The sequence below is a fragment of the Hyla sarda genome, chromosome 6, assembly GCF_029499605.1.
Source record: "Hyla sarda isolate aHylSar1 chromosome 6, aHylSar1.hap1, whole genome shotgun sequence".
Classification (NCBI taxonomy): domain Eukaryota; kingdom Metazoa; phylum Chordata; class Amphibia; order Anura; family Hylidae; genus Hyla; species Hyla sarda.
Window position 1 is genome coordinate 264621510 of NC_079194.1, and position 18300 is coordinate 264639809.

The 18300-nt window shown below is 45.3% G+C and overlaps 1 protein-coding gene across 10 annotated transcripts in view; it reads right to left on the minus strand.

Moving 5' to 3' along the window:
• Positions 1–18300, minus strand: part of NUDT22 (nudix hydrolase 22) — a 319740-nt gene that overhangs the window by 146722 nt on the left and 154718 nt on the right. For 3 of the 10 annotated variants that reach the window (XR_008845332.1, XR_008845335.1, XR_008845334.1), the window contains exons 2-3: positions 9387–9545; positions 6383–6716 (exon numbers count right to left, since the gene is read on the minus strand). The exons of 4 other annotated variants lie outside the window; for them this stretch is intronic. The gene's annotated coding sequence lies outside the window, so the exon portion shown is untranslated. Of the gene's footprint in view, positions 1–6382; positions 6717–9352; positions 9546–17729; positions 17803–18300 lie in introns of those variants that run through there. 3 more of the 10 variants (XR_008845333.1, XR_008845336.1, XR_008845337.1) reach the window with 3 other exon arrangements.

Below are 18300 nucleotides of genomic sequence, written 5' to 3' on the forward strand. Positions count from 1 at the left end.
TTTTCCTTTTAACGCTTGTGAAAATAAAAAGTATGGGGCAACACCAGCATGTTAGTGTAAAATTTTTTCTTTTTTTACACTATCAAGCTGGTGTAGCCCCCAACTTTTCCTTTTCCTACATATTTGTAGTGCAATTTCTCTTGAGTACAGAAATACCCCATCATATGTGGCCCTAATTTGTTTCCTTGAAATACGACAGGGTGCCGAAGTGAGAGAGCGCCATGCGCATTTGAGGACTAAATTAGGGATTGCATAGGGGTGGACATAGGGGTATTCTACACCAGTGATTCCCAAACAGGGTGCCTCCAGCTGTTGCTAAATTCCCAGCATGCCTGGACAGTCAGTGGCTGTCTGGAAATGCTGGGAGTTGTTGTTTTGCAACAGCTGGAGGCTCTGTTTTGGAAACACTGCCATACAATACGTTTAAAATTTTTATTGGGGGGGACAGTACAAGGGGTGTATATGTTGTGCTTTACCCTTTCTTATGTGTTAGTGTAGTGTAGTGTTTTTAGGGTACATTCGCACTGGCGTGTAACGGTGAGTTTGCCGCATGGAGTTTGCGCTGCTGCGAAAAATTAGCCGCAGCCCAAACTTGAAGCAGGAAACTTACTGTAAACCTGCCAGTGTGAATGTACCCTGTACGTTCACATGGGGGGGCAAACCTCCAGCTGTTTCAAAACTACAACTCCCAGCATGCACTGACAGACCGTGCATGCTGGGAGTTGTACTTTTGCAACAGCTGGAGGCACACTGGTTGGAAAACCTTCAGTTAGGTTCTGTTACCTAACTCAGTATTTTCCAACCAGTGTGTCTCCAGCTACAACTCCCAGCATGTACTGATCGCTGAAGGGCATGCTGGGAGATGTAGTTATGCAATAGCTGGAGGTACACAACTACAATTCCCAGCATGCCAAGACAGCTGTTTGGGCATGCTGGGATTTGCAGTTTTGCAACATCTGGAGGGCTACAGTTTTAGAGAACACTGCAAAGTGATCTCCAAACTGTGGTCCAAATCCCAGCATGCCCAGACAGCAAACAGCTATTTGGTCATGCTAGGAGTTGTAGTTTTGCAAGATCTAGAGGGCTACAGTTAGAGACCACTGTATAGTGGTCTCTAACTGCAGCCATCCAGCTGTTGCAAAACTACATATTCCAGCATGCCCAAACAGCTGTCTTGGCATGCTGGGAGTTGTAGTTTTGCAACATCTGGAGGGCTACAGTTAGAGACCACTGTATAGTGGTCTCAAACTATACCCTCCAGATGTTGCTAGGCAACTCACCGGCTTCCGTACGATCCAGCCGCACGACATCGCCGCCCGCCGATCTCCGTCGCCCGCTCCCTCCGATGCCCGCCCGGATGGGTAAGTGGATCTTCGGCGCCGGTCCCCGTCGTTTTCCCGTCCTGCCCCGCATATTGTGGATGGGCAGGACGGGGAAAACTAAAGCTTGCTCTTCTGAGTGTTGCTGTGTAAGAGGGGGCGTGAAAGAGGAGTTACAAAAACAGGAGTTTGAGATCGCTGTGAGTGTTAATTTCTGAACCCACAAGGTCTACAAAAAATTTTAAGTGTCATTTTGACTGTCTGTTTTTTCCTATACATTTGTGAAATCCCCATAACTAGATGGCCTCCATGTTGGAAAATGCAGTCCAATGTACATCCTGTTCAATGTATGCAATCCTTGAACAACAGTTTGAGGGTGCATATTGTTGTGCGAGATGTGTGCTAGTTGTCCGTTTGGAAGCCCAGATCCTGCATCTAGAGGGGCGACTGGCAACAATGAGAAGCATTAACAACATGGAGAGGAGTCTCGTGCTCACTGAGCAGGCACTCTCGGGAATAGAAGTGGGGGAGGACAGTGGGACGGAGTTGCAGGACAGTCAGGCAGTTAGCTGGGTTACAGTTAGAAAGAGGGGTAGGGGAAAAAGTGTCAGGGAGGCTAGTCCTGAACTGGCACACCCCAACAAGTTTACCCGCTTGGCAGATGAGGGGGATGCCATTACAGAGCTAGCAGAACTGCAGCAGGATACCGCCTCTGACCGCCAGGGGGGTGTCTGCTCCAGTAAGGAGGGAGGGAGGAGTACAGGGCAGGCCAGACAGGTACTAGTGGTGGGGGACTCAATTATTAGGGGGACAGACAGGGCAATCTGTCACAAAGACCGGGATCGCCGAACAGTGTGTTGTCTGCCTGGCGCACGGCCAGGGGGATATTCAGTATTTTTGTGAACCTTGGGTAAATAATAAAACAAAGGGGTATTTGGTTCTTGTATGCGAGGCTGGACTCCTCGCATGACTGGGCTGTCAATCTGCAGGGTTTACATTGTTTCGCAAGGATAGAATGAACAGAAAAGGTGGTGGAGTCTGTCTGTATGTAAGAAGTGGTATGAAAGTCAGTGTGAACGATGCCATAGTGTGTGATGATTCTGAGGAGGTGGAATCACTGTGGGTAGAATTACAAAAGGAGGGAAATACTGAAAAAATAATATTTGGGGTAATCTACAGACCCCCTAATATCACTGAAGAGATAGAAGTTCGGCTTCATAAACAAATAGAGAGGGCTGCCCGGGCAGGTACAGTGGTAATAATGGGAGATTTTAACTATCCAGATATAGATTGGGGTCCGGGGTTGGCTAAAACTACAAAGGGGCGTCAATTCCTAAATTTATTGCAGGATAATTTTATGGGCCAGTTTGTGTAGGACCCAACAAGAAGTGATGCCTTGTTGGATCTGATCGTTTCCAACAACGCAGAGCTGGTTGGTAATGTAACTGTGCGGGAAAACCTTGGTAATAGCGACCACAATATAGTTACTTTTGATTTAAAATGTAGAAAACAAAGACAGGCGGGGAAGGCAAAAACATATAACTTTAAAAAGGCAAATTTCCCTGGGCTGAGATCTGCACTACAGGACATAGACTGGGGGGAGGTGTTGTCAAATACTGATACAGAAGGTAAATGGGACATCTTTAAATCAACTCTAAATAACTATACAGCTAAATATATACCAAAGGGGAACAAATATAAACGATTAAAACTAAATCCTACATGGCTGACAAATGATGTTAAAAGAGCATTAAACAACAAAAAATACAAATCTGATGGGTCAGCGATAACACTTAAACAGTACAAAGAGCTTAATAATATCTGTAAAAATGTAATAAAAACAGCAAAAATTCAAAACGAGAGACAGGTGGCCAAAGAAAGCAAAACTAATCCTAAATATTTTTTTAGATATATAAATGCAAAAAAAACAAGGACAGAGCATGTAGGACCCCTTAATAATGATAATGGGGAGGTTGTCACAGGCGATCAAGAGAAAGCGGAGCTACTGAATGGGTTCTTTAGTTCTGTATACACTATGGAAAAAGGAGCTGACATTGGCCAGGTCAGTGCTGGTAACACATCATGTAATGTACTGAACTGGCTTAATGTAGAGATGGTACAAGGTAAGTTAAGTGATATAAATGTAAGCAAATCTCCAGGGCCAGATGGATTGCACCCAAGAGTTCTTAGAGAGGTAAGTGCAGTAATATCTGTACCCCTGTTCATGATATTTAGATATTCTCTGGTGTCTGGTATTGTGCCAAGGGACTGGCGCAAGGCGAATGTGGTGCCAATCTTCAAAAAGGGCTCTAGGTCTTCCCCAGGAAACTATAGACCGGTAAGTTTAACGTGCATTGTGGGTAAATTGTTTGAAGGACTTATAAGGGATTACATACAGGAATACATAGGGGATAATTGTATTATAAGTGATAGCCAGCATGGGTTTACTAAGGATAGAAGTTGTCAAACCAATCTAATTTGCTTTTATGAAGAGGTGAGTAGAAGCCTTGACAGAGGAATGGCTGTGGATATAGTGTTTCTGGATTTTGCTAAAGCATTTGATACTGTCCCTCATAGACGTCTGACAGGTAAGTTAAGGTCTTTGGGTTTGGAAATTTTAGTTTGTAACTGGATTGAACACTGGCTCATGGATCGTACCCAGAGAGTGGTGGTCAATGATTCATACTCTGATTGGTCCCCGGTTATTAGTGGTGTACCCCAAGGTTCAGTACTGGGCCCGCTGTTGTTTAATTTATCAATGATATAGAGGATGGTATTAACAGCTCTGTTTCTATCTTTGCAGATGACACCAAGCTTTGTAGCACGGTACAGTCTATAGAGGATGTGCATAAGTTACAGGATGACTTGGATAGACTAAGTGTCTGGGCATCCACTTGGCAAATGAGGTTCAATGTGGATAAATGTAAAGTTATGCATCTGGGTACTAATAACCTGCATGCATCGTATGTCTTAGGGGGGATTAAACTGGCAGAGTCACTGGTAGAGAAGGATCTGGGTGTACTTGTAGATCACAGACTACAGAATAGCATGCAATGTCAGGCTGCTGCTTCCAAAGCCGGCAGGATATTGTCATGTATAAAAAGAGGCATGGACTAAAGGGACAGGGACAAAATACTCCCCCTTTATAAAGCATTGGTACGGCCTCACCTGGAATATGCTGTTCAGTTTTGGGCACCTGTCCATAAAAGGGACACTGCGGAGTTGGAAAGGGTGCAGAGACGCACGACTAAACTAATATGGGGCATGGATCATCTTAGCTATGAGGAGCGATTAAAGGAGTTACAATTGTTTAGTCTTGAGAAGAGACGTTTAAGGGGGGATATGATAAACGTATATAGGTATATTAATGGCCCGTACAAAAAATATGGAGAAAAACTGTTCCAGGTTAAACCCCCCCAAAGGACGAGGGGGCACTCCCTCCGTCTGGAGAAGAAAAAGTTTAGTCTCAAGGGGCGACACGCCTTCTTTACCGTGAGGACTGTGAATTTATGGAACGGTCTACCTCAGGAACTGGTCACAGCAAGAACAATTAACAGCTTTAAAACAGGATTAGATACATTCCTGGAACAAAATAACATTAATGCTTATGAAGAAATATAAAATCCCATCCCTTCCCCAATATCGCGCCACACCCCTACCCCTTAATTCCCTGGTTGAACTTGATGGACATATGTCTTTTTTCGACCGTACTAACTATGTAACCCCCGATCTGCTATTGGTGGTCGCGTCTAGACCACCAATAGCAGGGATAGGAGGGGTGGCACCCCTGCCACCTCACTCCTATACCTTCAGGGGAATCATAGGTGTCTGAATTCACTTGCGATTTGCCGCGATCGCCGACATGGGTCTGATGACCCCCCCTGGGCGTTTGCACGGGATGCCTGCTGAATGATTTCAGCAGGCATCCAGGTCCGATCCCCACCCGGTGTGCGGCAGGGGCCGGAATTCTCCATGACGTACGCCTACATCATGGGTCCTTAAGTACCAGGGTATCATGACGTAGGCGTACGTCAGGGGTCCTTAAGGGGTTAAGGATTTGTTTGATAGACTGATAGTTTAGATGCACCACTTGGATACTCATACCCCTTTATAGTGCATTAGAAGTCCAGAATACAAGTGTATGCATAGGAGATGTGGACAGGCAGTGATGAGTGCACTACTACCTTGTGTATATGTGGTGAGCCAGTACAGGATTTGCACCCCTGTACCATTGCTGCCCCGTCAGGCAGACTAGTTCAGTGACCCCTGGGCCTCCCCTTCACGTAAGTCCAATAAATGGTTAACAAGTGTCATGTTATCCAATGTAATGTGTATATATTGTTATGTACCTTTAAATACTGTTGTTAGGTGTTGTAACCAAGGAAGCTACCAGTGATCAGGTGACTATGGTGAAATCTGACTTGACCCCTCCAGAGTCTCCCCCATATAAACCCTGGGTGGAGCTAGTTCAGTCTCTGGGTCTTTGCTGAGTACAGTGAGGTCAAGTCCTGAGAGTGTCTGGCGTCCTAAGGAGGTGTAAAGCCTACCACGCAGCCACAAGTCCACTACCCCACAGGCGAACGTCAAAACCTGGTAAGCTACATATGGGGTGAAGTCTGTGAAGTCAGTCTAGTCAAGTCAGTCAAGATCAGTCTGTATACAGTCAGCGTGGTCCTGCAGCAAATTGTCCAAATCCACTACAAGTCCTAGGGAGCCCTAAGGTCTCTGAAGTCACTGGTCACCTCATTGGGCCTAACTGAGCTGTCAAGACTTAAACCTCAGTAAAGCTGTCGTTATTCCGTAACTTTGCATCGGAGTCATTATTTGCCCCGGTGCCTAGCCCAAGGATCCAGCGGCATACCTTCGTGTGTTGTAGAGGTTAAACCACGCCCTGGCATCATGAACACAAGGGGTTAATGCCATCTGCCCCTAGGGTAATAACATCTACTCTCATCGCACCCTCACCACAACTTTTGACGGACAGGATACGGGTGTGCGCCTTATGCGAGCCGCTTGTGAAATAGAGGAGTAATCTGTAATTGTGAACTGCGTAAAGGTTGTACCTGAAAGAGAGAATCTGGTCGAGCGTTTCCCGTGCGCGTGGTCGCAGCTTCGCCCACGTCAGTCCCCAGCGGTGACGCCTCTTCAATCCAGCGAGGAGGCTCAAAAGACCGCCCCGTGTTGCACAGGGGAAGACTTTCCTGGCCGGACACAAACAGGAAGTTCCCTGGGCGCAGCCATCTTGGAAGTTCCGGCTCCTCTCCGGCTGTCACCTGCAAAGTCAGCGCTGCAGTGTGAGCTCTGCAAACACCATCAATCATCAAAACCAAGTCTCCGGTACCGGAATTTGTCGTTACTGTCTCCTTATTGTCCGCAAGGCTGCTCATCACCGGATACCTGCAAAATAGAGGGAAGTGTCTGCTGTAGTACCCCTATCATCCAAACCGGAGCCACTGCAGCACCTCATCAGCTCTCTTAATGGGGAACGCACCCCATTCTTCTTAAAGTGACAGTACACTGAAAAAGCAACAAGATGTCTGAACCCAGCACCACAGATCATATGGGTGCAAGCGCCCCTTCATCTCCAGCGGCAAGGCCGTCACCTGCTCCAGCAGCTAGGGTACTGCCCCCCCCCGCCTCCAGCAAGCAACAACAGTCCTGGTGTTTCCACGTCTGCACTGGTATTAATGGGGAACCCTGTCCTTCCTTCCTACAATGGAGACCCCTTCACCCTGAGGGATTTCAAAGAGAAGATCCAGAGTTTGTTTGTCTTTTACTCTTTCCCTCCTAACCAACAGGTGCAGCTACTAACAGGACAACTCCAGGGACCGGCACTAGAGGAATTCCGCACCTGGCCAGCATTTGAGAAGGAGACGAAGGAGCAGATCTTTGAGGGACTGTACCAGGTATTTGAGTCACATTCTCTATCAGAGGTAGTTCTCCGGCTGTATGAAAGGCGACAAAAGCCAGGTGAGACCTTAAGAGCGTATGCTGTAGCCCTACAGAATGCCCTAGAGACTGTCCAGAAGTTAGATGGTATAACTCCCGAGCAGCGCAACAAAGTGTTAATGGACAGATTTATTGATGGGGCCCATAACATGTGGGACAAGGCCCAATTGAGAATGTTAGCAGTCCAAAACCCAAATATGTCATTTCCTGCTTTTAAAAGACTGGCTATCCAAGTGATTGAGTCCGGGACTGAGGTAGAGGAAGTTTGTACACCCTTTACACCCATTCAAGAGCCACTAGGGGTGGTAGCCAGACCTATACCACCACTGTCCCCTGTCCCCGCCCCAGTGTAACCTACGTTGCCAGCCACCGCAGCCTCAGATCTACAGAGTGTTAGGAGGGACATTGAACAATTGACCAAGGCTGTAAAGGAGCTGGCTACCTGGCCTGTTCCACCTGACCTTGAACCGCCCTTGCCTTGAAAACCTGCCCCTGCTCCCTGCAATGCCAATTACCATAATCCTCCACCAAATAGATGCTCGGGGACTCAGAGACCTTTTTGCACCTATTGTAACAAGCCCTACCATTGGAAAATGCAGTGCTGGGATTTAAACAGATTTCCCCTGTTTTCCTGAGGTCGAGGACCGGACCTCAGGAAAACAGTCACCAGGTCCAACCCCCGAATTACCTAAATCAGGACTCTCACTTTATGTCACCCCCTGCTCCCTTGTAACAGTTATTGTGGATAGTGTACCTCTATCTAAACGTGTTTTTTACCAACATTGGGATGCTAGTCTATTGTGTGAACCTGAGGATGTTAATTTCAGAGTAGTTGCCGATAATGGGCAACCAGTCCTCAGACATGGATACTGGGAGCCAACCATTCAATTGGGTGAACATGTACTTTTAGGGCAGGGAGTGATTTTAAACAATATGGCAGATAAGAGGTTGGCAGAATCAATATTGGTAATGAACATCATGAGAAATTTTTTACTGACATTCTAGATACTTTGTATGCCTCTCTCCCCCATATGCCCCCTTAAGACCAGCAGGCTGTGCAGCGGCACCACCTGAAATTCCTACAAGCGGAACAGGAGTTTGCCAACAAGCAAGGCAAGGTCTGCAGAGTACGAGTTCAAGACACCTTGCCTTACAACCCAACACTGAAACCATCATATGGTGCCATGCACGTCCCGGAATAAGGAACCAGAATTCTCAGGCCCTGCTGGAACCTATGCAATTGGAAGATCATCCTTTAGACCGAGCTGCAAGAAGCCTTGTTACGGTCTCAAATGGAAGAGTCCCAGTACGGTTAGTGAACCTGTATGATTCTGCTACTGTTTTACCCAAGTATACGCCACTGGCTCAGTTGTACCTCCAAGAGTTGAAGTACATCGTGACAGAGCGTCTAGTGGCCCGACAGCATGCGGCTCAAGTTACCGGTGGAGCCAGTGATAATCCCCCAGAGCCCTGGTGGGTGCAGCTCCAGGTTGGAGATGACACTAACCCACGGGACCAAGTCAATGGAGTCATCAATATCACCAAAATGTATCATGAAGCTTTCAGCAAACAACCCACAGACTTTGGGAAGACTTCAATGATTCATCACCGTATCCTCACAGGCGACAGCCCGCCTATCAAGGAGAGACACCGTTCGGTCGTGCCAGACATGTATCAGACTGTTAAAAAATTCTGACTGACATTGAAGGAGGTGGACGTGATAGAAGAAAGTCAGAGTCCATGGGCAGCACCACTCGTTCTGGTCAGGAAAAAAGACAGAAGCATTCACTTTTGTGTAGACTACAGGAAATTGAACAATGTCACACATAAGGACGCTTATCCTTTGCCAAGGATAGAGGAGTCGCTTACGGCTCTCAGGTCTGCTGCTTACTTCTCCACCCTGAATTTAACCAGCGGGTATTGGCAAGAGCCTATGGCTGTGGAGGATGGGGAGAAGGATGTAAGGAGCTTCCTGGGATTCGCTGGCTAATACCATCACTTTATCCCTCACTTTGCCCAAATTGCAGAACCCCTTACAGCTCTCCTACAGGGTACAGCGAAGGAAAATTACAATGGAAGACTACCTATTGAATGGGCGGTGAGCAAGAGACAGCGTACCGAGCTCTTAAAGTCTGCTGATCGAACCACCCATCTTGGCATATCCAGACTACAGTCAGCTGTTCCGGCTATATACTGATGGCGGTTTTGAAGGTCTAGGAGATGTCCTGTCCCAAGTTCAAGATGGACCAGAGAGAGATTGCCTACACCAGTCGCAACCTGCGAGGAGCAGAGAAGAATGATACCAATTACTGCTCATTCACATTGTAACTTCTAGCCCTGTATGGGCCGGGACAGAAAAGTTCAAAGATTATTTGGCTGCGATGCCATTCACTGTCGACAGGGATAATACCCGATGGCCCACCTGAACACTGCCAAGTTGGGTGCCATTGAACAGCGATGGGCTTCAAGAGTAGTTAAAGATGTATTCCAGGAAAAAACTTTTTTTTATATATCAACTGGCTCCAAAAAGTTAAACTGATTTGTAAATTACTTCTATTAAAAAATCTTAATCCTTTCAGTACTTATGAGCTTCTGAAGTTAAGGTTGTTCTTTTCTGTCTAAATCCTCTCTGATGACACCTGTCTCGGGAAACGCCCAGTTTAGAAGCAAATCGCCATAGAAAACCTCTTCTAAACTGGGCGTTTCCCGAGACAGGTGTCATCAGAGAGGATTTAGACAGAAAGGAACAACCTTAAAGAGGTATTCCAGGCAAAAACTTTTTTTTATATATCAACTGGCTCCGGAAAGTTAAACAGATTTGTAAATTACTTCTATTAAAAAATCTTAATCCTTCCAATAGTTATTAGCTTCTGAAGTTGAGTTGCTGTTTTCTGTCTAACTGCTTTCTGATGACTCACGTCTCCGGGAGCTGTCCAGCTCCTATGGGGATATTCTCCCATCATGCAAGGGATATTCTCCCATCATGCACAGCTCCCGTGACGTGACATCATCATTGAGCAGTTAGACAGAAAACTTCAGAAGCTAATAACTATTGGAAGGATTAAGATTTTTTAATAGAAGTAATTTACAAATCTGTTTAACTTTCCGGAGCCAGTTGATATATAAAAAAAAGTTTTTGCCTGGAATACCTCTTTAAGGTTGTTCCTTTCTGTCTAAATCCTCTCTGATGACACCTGTCTCGTGAAACGCCCAGTTTAGAAGAGGTTTTCTATGGCGATTTGCTTCTAAACTGGGCGTTTCCCGAGACAGGTGTCATCAGAGAGGATTTAGACAGAAAAGAACAACCTTAACTTCAGAAGCTCATAAGTACTGAGTTTAACTTTCCGGAAGCCAGTTGATATATATTTTTTTTGCCTGGAATACCCCTTTAACTTCAGAAGCTCATAAGTACTGAAAGGATTAAGATTTTTTTAATAGAAGTACCGTATTTATCGGCATATAACACGCATTTTTTAGGCTAAAATTTTTAGCCTAAAGTCTACCTGCATGTTATACGCCGATAAGCCGCTGCAGTTCAATGATTTAAAGCAGGCGATTTAAATCGATGAACTGCAGCGGCTTTTGCAGGTGCAGAGACCTGCCGTCGCTGCCAGCTTCTCTGCCCCTGCCTGTTCTGGGGTCCCTGCTGCCGCCGCTTCTCTCCCTCTAGCTATCGGTGTCGGCAATGGGGCAGCAGTGCCGATAGCCAGGGGGAGAGAAGGGGCAGCGGCACTCGCTGCTCCGTTGCCTCCCCCATCCCCGGTTGTATAATTACCTGTTGCCGAGGTCGGGTTCGCGCGGCTTCTGGCCTGAGTGTGGCGTCCCCTGCATCGTTGCTATGTGCTGTGCGGCGCAATGACGAGTGACGTGAATCGTCATTGTGTCTCGTAGTGCATAGCAACGATGCACGGGACGCCACACCGGAGGCCAGAAGCAGCACGGACCCGACCCCAGCAACAGGTAATTATACAACCGGGGATGGGGGAGGCAACGGGGCAGCGGCGCCGGCAATGGGTGCCGCTGCCCCTTCCCTCCCCCTGGCTATTGGTGCCGGCAATGGGGCAGCGGCACCGATAGTCAGGGGGAGAGAAGCGGCGGCAGCAGGGCTCTAGACCCCAGGAAAGGCAGGGGGAGAGAAGCGGGCAGCGACGACCTCTCTCCCCCTGCCTTTCCTGGGGGCTTTTGTGGGGTCAGAAACAGTGTATCGGGGTATACACACGCACCCTCATTTTACCAAGGATATAGGCCGGTGCGTGGTATACCCCGATAATACGGTAATTTGGTATACCACGTGGTATACCCCGATAATACGGTAATTTACAAATCTGTTTAACTTACTGGAGCCAGTTGATATATAAAAAAAAGTTTTTTCCTGGAATACCTCTTTAATTACAGCTTCACCATCTAGTACAGAAGTGGCAAGTCAAACGTCAATGCAGATGTACTGTCTTGGATGACCCCAGGCAAGGAACCACCTGTTGAAAACGTGTGGGAAGATGTGGAGATGCCCCCATTTTATCAATGGTTTGTGAACCAGAATGTTGTGACAGCCCTCATGGATGGTGAACCCAGGTCCGAAAAGGTTAAAGAAGACCTGTACACTTGAAAGACTCTCCAAGATGAATGGGGGGATCTGTTGGACTACCTTCTGGCGAAAGATGTACCAAACCATCTACGCCGGGCCCAGTGTGAGTATGAGCTGAAACGTCTGTGGCAAAGGAAGCGACTGTTTGTGCACAAAGGACTTGTACTGAAATTCTTTGGATCCAGTCTCTGGTGATCGACTTCATCAGATTCTGGTTCCCCGAAGAGATGCGGCAATGGTCCTCAACGCATATCATGACCAGTCGGGACACTTTGGAGTCCACAAGACCGAAGCCACTGTCAGGAGAATATTCTACTTGATTGGAATGCGGAGTGACATTGAGAAATGGTGTAGTGAATGTAATGTCTGTAACGTCACCAAGAATGTGCGCAAGAACACAAGAGCACCCCTCCACTCCATCCAAAGCAACAGACCCAACCAATTGGTCGCTCTAGACCATGTGAAGTTGTCTCCTCCCTGGTCCGGGTATACCTATGCTCTCACCATGGTGGATAACTACTCCAAAGGGAATGTCGTTGTACCTGTCAAAGATCTCACAGCCAAGACAGCAACCCAGATGTTCTACTCTAAGTGGATGCACACCTTTGGATGTCCTGAGTCTGTCCAAACTGGCCGTGGAACGGCCTTTGAGGCCTAACTCTTCCAAGAACTATGCCAATTCCACAACTGCAAGAAACTCTGAACCACCACCTATTAGCCTAAGGGGAATGTGCTCTGTGAGCACATCAACCAAGTCTTCATCCATATGCTATCAAGACAAAAAGAATGGACCTGGCTACTGCCCGAGTTGTTGGAAATTTACAACAATACAGTACACTGCTCCACTGGATACACCCCCTTCTACTTGATTATGGGACGACACAGGCAACTGCCTAAAGACTGGACTTTGGGCTGCAAGCCCCGTTTAACAATTCCCCGCAACCGTCCCTCGAGTGGGTTTCCAATCATCAGAGAAGGATTCAAGAGGCCAAGGAGATTGTCAGTAAGAAAATGGGTGAGGCCCGACAAAGGCAACAAGATGATTACAACCCCATGCCTTAGCCAAACCACTCCAGGTGGGTGACAATGTCTGGCTACGGAAGTTCCCGAGAACAGACAAATTTGATTCCATCTGGGAAACAGAGCCATACACGTGACGGCTATACCCTATCCAGAGTCCAATGTGTACGAAGTTCAGAAGCCTGGGTATGAACCACAAGTCGTCCACCGAAATCGTATCAAGATCTGATTAAAGGAGAACTCCGGTGGAAAAAAAATGTTTTCAAATCAACTGATGCAAGAAAGTTAAACAGATTTGTAAATCACTTCTATTTAAAAATCTTAACCCTTCTAGTACTTATCAGCTGCTGTATACTAGACTTGTGCACAAGAAACATTTTGGTTTGGTTTTTTCATTTTCGGTAAAATTTTCGGTTTGGAAAATTTTTCGGGCTTGATTTTTCGGATACATTCGGTATTCGGGGGTTCTGTTTTGATTGTTTTCGGATACATTCGGTATTCGGGTACATTCGGGTAAATATTTTTTAAGCAGGGGATTATTATTGGGAGCGTGTGCAGGAAAAGAGGGCAGCCGCGGAGATCGGAACATTGGAAGACAGGTAAGATAATGTATAATTTTATGTGATTCATTAATACATGATGTAATGTTGAATGAATGAATTAATAAATGAATGTATGAATGAATGAATGCTGTATAAATGATTGATGTGTTTGATCGATGTGTTTGATTGTCGGGTGATTTATGTATAACATAACATGTCATGTCACTTGCGCTAACAGTGTTTCTGTTACCAGGGTGCCTCCAGCTGTTGCAAAACTACAACACCCACCCAGCATGCCCTGACAGCCAAAGGCTGTCTGGGAATGCTGGGAGTTGCAGTTTTGCAACAGCTGGAGGCCCCTTGCTTCGTTGGCAAACATGCCATAACCTATATTTCAGTTCTTTCATTTTTAAAATCCCCTCCTTTTTTTCTCAACTGGGTTACTAGGTCAATGAGATGCATAGTAATTACCGTGGGAACATTTTTTATTCATAAATCCGCAGACTTAATTGGATAATTGCCGTTTAGAACGTTTAGGGTCCCAACGTTCTAAATGGCAATTATCTAATTAAAGGGGAACTCCGGTGAAAACCTTTTTTCTTTTAAATCAACTGGTGGCAGAAATTTAAACATATTTGTAAATTACTTCTATTAAAAAAATCTTAATTCTTCCAATACTTATTAGCTGCTGAATGCTACAGAGGAAATTCCTTTCTTTTTGGAACACTGATGACATCACGAGCACAGTGCTCTCTGCTGACATCTCTGTCCATTTTAGCAACCATGCATAGCAGATGTATGCTAAGGGCAGCATGGTGGCTCAGTGGTTAGCACTACTGTCTTGCAGTGCTGGGGACTTGGGTTCAAATCCCACTAAGGAAACAATAAATAAAGAGTTATTATAATTATAATAACGTCAGCAAAGAGAACTGTGGTCGTGATGTCATCTTCCAAAAAGAAAATAATTTCCTCTGTAGTATTTAGCAGCTAATAAGTACAGGAAGGATTAAGATTTTTTAATAGAAGTAATTTACAAATATGTTTAACTTTCTGCCACCAGTTGATTTAAAAGAAAAAAGGCTTTCACCGGTGTACGCCTTTAAGTCTGCGGTTTCATGAATAAAAAATGTTCCCACAGCAATTACTATGAGACATATCGCCCTGGGTGTTAGTCGTGACACCCAATGTGATCATTCATAATATAGTAGAGATGTGGAGGGGCTTTATACAGCGCTCACATCTTTGCTTCGGCCAGTGAATAGGACATCACTCATTCATATTTTCCACCCAGAGCTGTGATTGGCTGGGATGGTTGCAGCCAACCACAGCTCTGAGGAAAATATGAATGAGTGAGTGGCCGGAGTATAGAGCAGAGATGGCTGGAACCATCTGGCCAATCACAGCTCTCTGCGGGAAATATGAATATGTGTATATATATGGCAGTGCAGGGACCATAGAAGAGCACAGGGGGTGTCAGGAGTGACATCCGCTGTGATCTTTCTGTAACTGCTGGTACTACAACTCCCAGCATGGAGAAGAGTGTGCTCCATGTTGGGAGTTGTAGTACCTGCAGGTAAGAACCTGCAGGTTATACCAGCGCTATAAATAATGATAGTATTTATTAATAAACAGTGGACAAAAAATGATGGGCAAAAAACGAAACAATTAAAAACTGTTAAAAAAACTATATCAGTGTAACTCATTGTCCCTGAGAGTAATAAAGGTCTCCTACAGTTTAGGTGATGTTCTCCTGTGGTTAAAGTGGAGGGTTGGAGGTGCTAGGGAGGACAAAAAAGAAATTGTTCTAAAACGAATGCAGCGGTGTTCCTATGTGGACCAAATTCCTGAATGAACACCCTGTACATTGATACTTATCGGATACTGTTTGTATAACAATAGTAAAAGTATCCCACTTAAATATCCACAGGTGATATCCATTGCTGTTCCATTCAAGAGATTTCTTTGATAACATTTCCCCGTTACATTCCTTGCAGCTAGGTATGAGAACATGTTCATTCAGTAATTTGGTCCACATAGGTACACCACTGCTTTCGTTTTAGAACTATTTCTTTTTTCTCCTCCCTTGCACCTCCAACCCTCCACTTTAACCGCAGGAGAACATCACCTAAACTGTAGGAGACCTTCATTACTGTCAGGGACAATGAGTAACACTGATATAGTTTTTTAACTGTTTTTAATTGTTTCATTTTCTGTCCATCATTTTTTGGCCACTGTTTATTAATAAATACTATCATTATTTATAGCACCTGTATTGTTCTATTATCATTTTAAATATACGATCTGTTAGAGCAGAGTGGTCTCCAGACCGAAGGACTCCAGCACTGCATCCCCATTAGAGTCCTTCCTTCTGGAGCCCACTCTGCTCTAACAGATCGTATATTTAGTTCAAATCAAATTGAGAGAAGTGCTCTAGTTTTGTTTCATTGTAACAAGCTGTTTGCACTTTTCAGATACATTTGTGCACAATTAGGAACGGCATGTTACAATGAAACAAAACTACAGCACTTCTTTCAATCTGATTTGAACTAAATAAACAATCTGTTAGCGCAGAGTGAGCTCCAGAAGGAAGGACTCCAGCGCTGCAAAAGACCGAAGCATCCCTCCCCATACAACAAATTCACCTGACTCATTCATATTTTTCGCCCAGAGTGGTGATTGGCCGGATGGTTGCAGCCAATCACCGCTCTGAGGAAAATATGAATGAGTGAGTGGCCGAGTATAGAGCAGAGATGGCAGCGATGTATGGTGTCAGTAGTGATACCCGCTGTGATCTGTTCTTACCTGCAGGTACTACAACTCCCAAAATGGAGCACACTCTTCTCCATGCTGGGAGCTGTAGTATCTGCATTAATAGACAGATCGCAGCGAGTGTAACTTCTGACACGCGCTGCGATCTGTCTATTAATGCAGGTACTACAGCTCCCAGCATGGTGCAGTGTGCGCAGAGTGTGCTCCATGTTGGGAGTTGTAGTACCTGCAGTTAAAGATCACAGTGGATGTCACTCCTGACACCCGCTGTGATCCTCGAGTATAATGTATAGATACAGCGGACGCTCTCCTATGGTCCCCTGCACTGCCGTATATATACACATTCCGATTTCCCACAGAGAGCTGTGATTGGCTGGAACCATCTGGCCAATCACAGCTCTCTGCGGGAAATATGAATATGTGTATATATATGGCAGTGCAGGGACCATAGAAGAGCGCCGGCCACATCTATACATTATACAGGAGGATCGCAGGGGGTGTCAGGAGTGACATCCACTGTGATCTTTCTGTAACTGCAGGTACTACAACTCCCAACATGGAGCACACTCTGCACACTCTGCTCCATGCTGGGAGCTTTAGTACCTGCATTAATAGACAGATCGCATCGGGTGTCAGAAGTTACACTTGTTGCGATCTGTCTACTAATGCAGATACTACAGCTCCCAGCATGGAGAAGAGTGTGCTCCATGTTGGGAGTTGTAGTACCTGCAGGTAAGAACAGATAACAGCGGGTATCACTACTGACACCCAATGTGATTGTCCTATGTATTGCAGAGATGGAGCGGCTGTATACATCGCTCCCATCTCTGCTCTATACTCCGACCACTCACTCATTCATATTTTTCTCAGAGCTGTGATTGGCTGCAACCATCCGGCCAATCACAGCTCTGGGTGGAAAATATGAATGAGTGATGTTCTATTCACTGGCCGGTGCAGAGATGTGAGCGCTGTATAAAGCCGCTCCACATCTCTACTATATTATGAACGTTCGCGTGTCACGACTAACACCCGGAGCGATATTTCTCATAGTAATTGCCGTGGGAACATTTTTTATTCATAAAACCGCAGACTTAATTGGATAATTGCCGTTTAGAACGTTGGGATTTATGAATAAAAAATTTTCCCACGGCAATTACTATGCATCTCATTGACCTAGTAACCCAGTTCAGAAAAAAAGGAGGGGATTTTTAAAATGAAAGAACTGAAATATAGGTTATGGCATGTTTGCCAACGAAGCAGGGGGCCTCCAGCTGTTGCAAAACTGCAACTCCCAGCATGCCCAGACAGCCTTTGGCTGTCAGGGCATGCTGCGTGGGTGTTTTAGTTTTGCAACAGTTGGAGGCACCCTGGTAACAAAAACACTGTTAGCGCAAGTGACATGACATGTTATACATAAATCACCCGACAATCAAACACATCGATCAAACACATCAATCATTCATACAGCATTCATTGATATATACATTTATTCATTCAACATTAAATCATGTATTAATGAATCACATAGAATTATACATTATCTTACCTGTCTTAATGTTCTGATCTCCGCGGGTCTCTTCTTTTCCATGCACCCGCTCCCGATAATGGTCCCTTGCTTCTAGATGAAAACAAAATTTGTTTTAACAAAAATAAAATTCGTTTTTCACAATTACGTAGGCATGTACAATTCGTTTTGTTCGGATTTCGGATTCATTCGGATGTAAATATTTCGTACATTCGGATCAATCCGAATGTACGAAATATGAACAATTCGGACAACAACGAATTACGTCCGAAACTAATTGCACATGTCTCCTGTATACTACAGATAAATTTGTGACGTTCTTTCCAGCCTGACAACAGCGCTCTCTGCTGACACCTCTGTCCATATCAGGAACTGTGCAGAGCAGGAGAGGTTTTCTATTGGGATATGGATTCTAATCTGGACAGTTCCTGACATGGACAGAGGTGTCAGCAGAGAGCACTGTTGTCAGACAGAAAAGAAATTCACAAATGTCTCTGTTTTATGCAGCAACTAATAAGTACTGGAAGGATTAACATTTTTTAATAAAAGAAATTTACAAATCTGATTAACTTTCAGGCACCAGTTGATTTG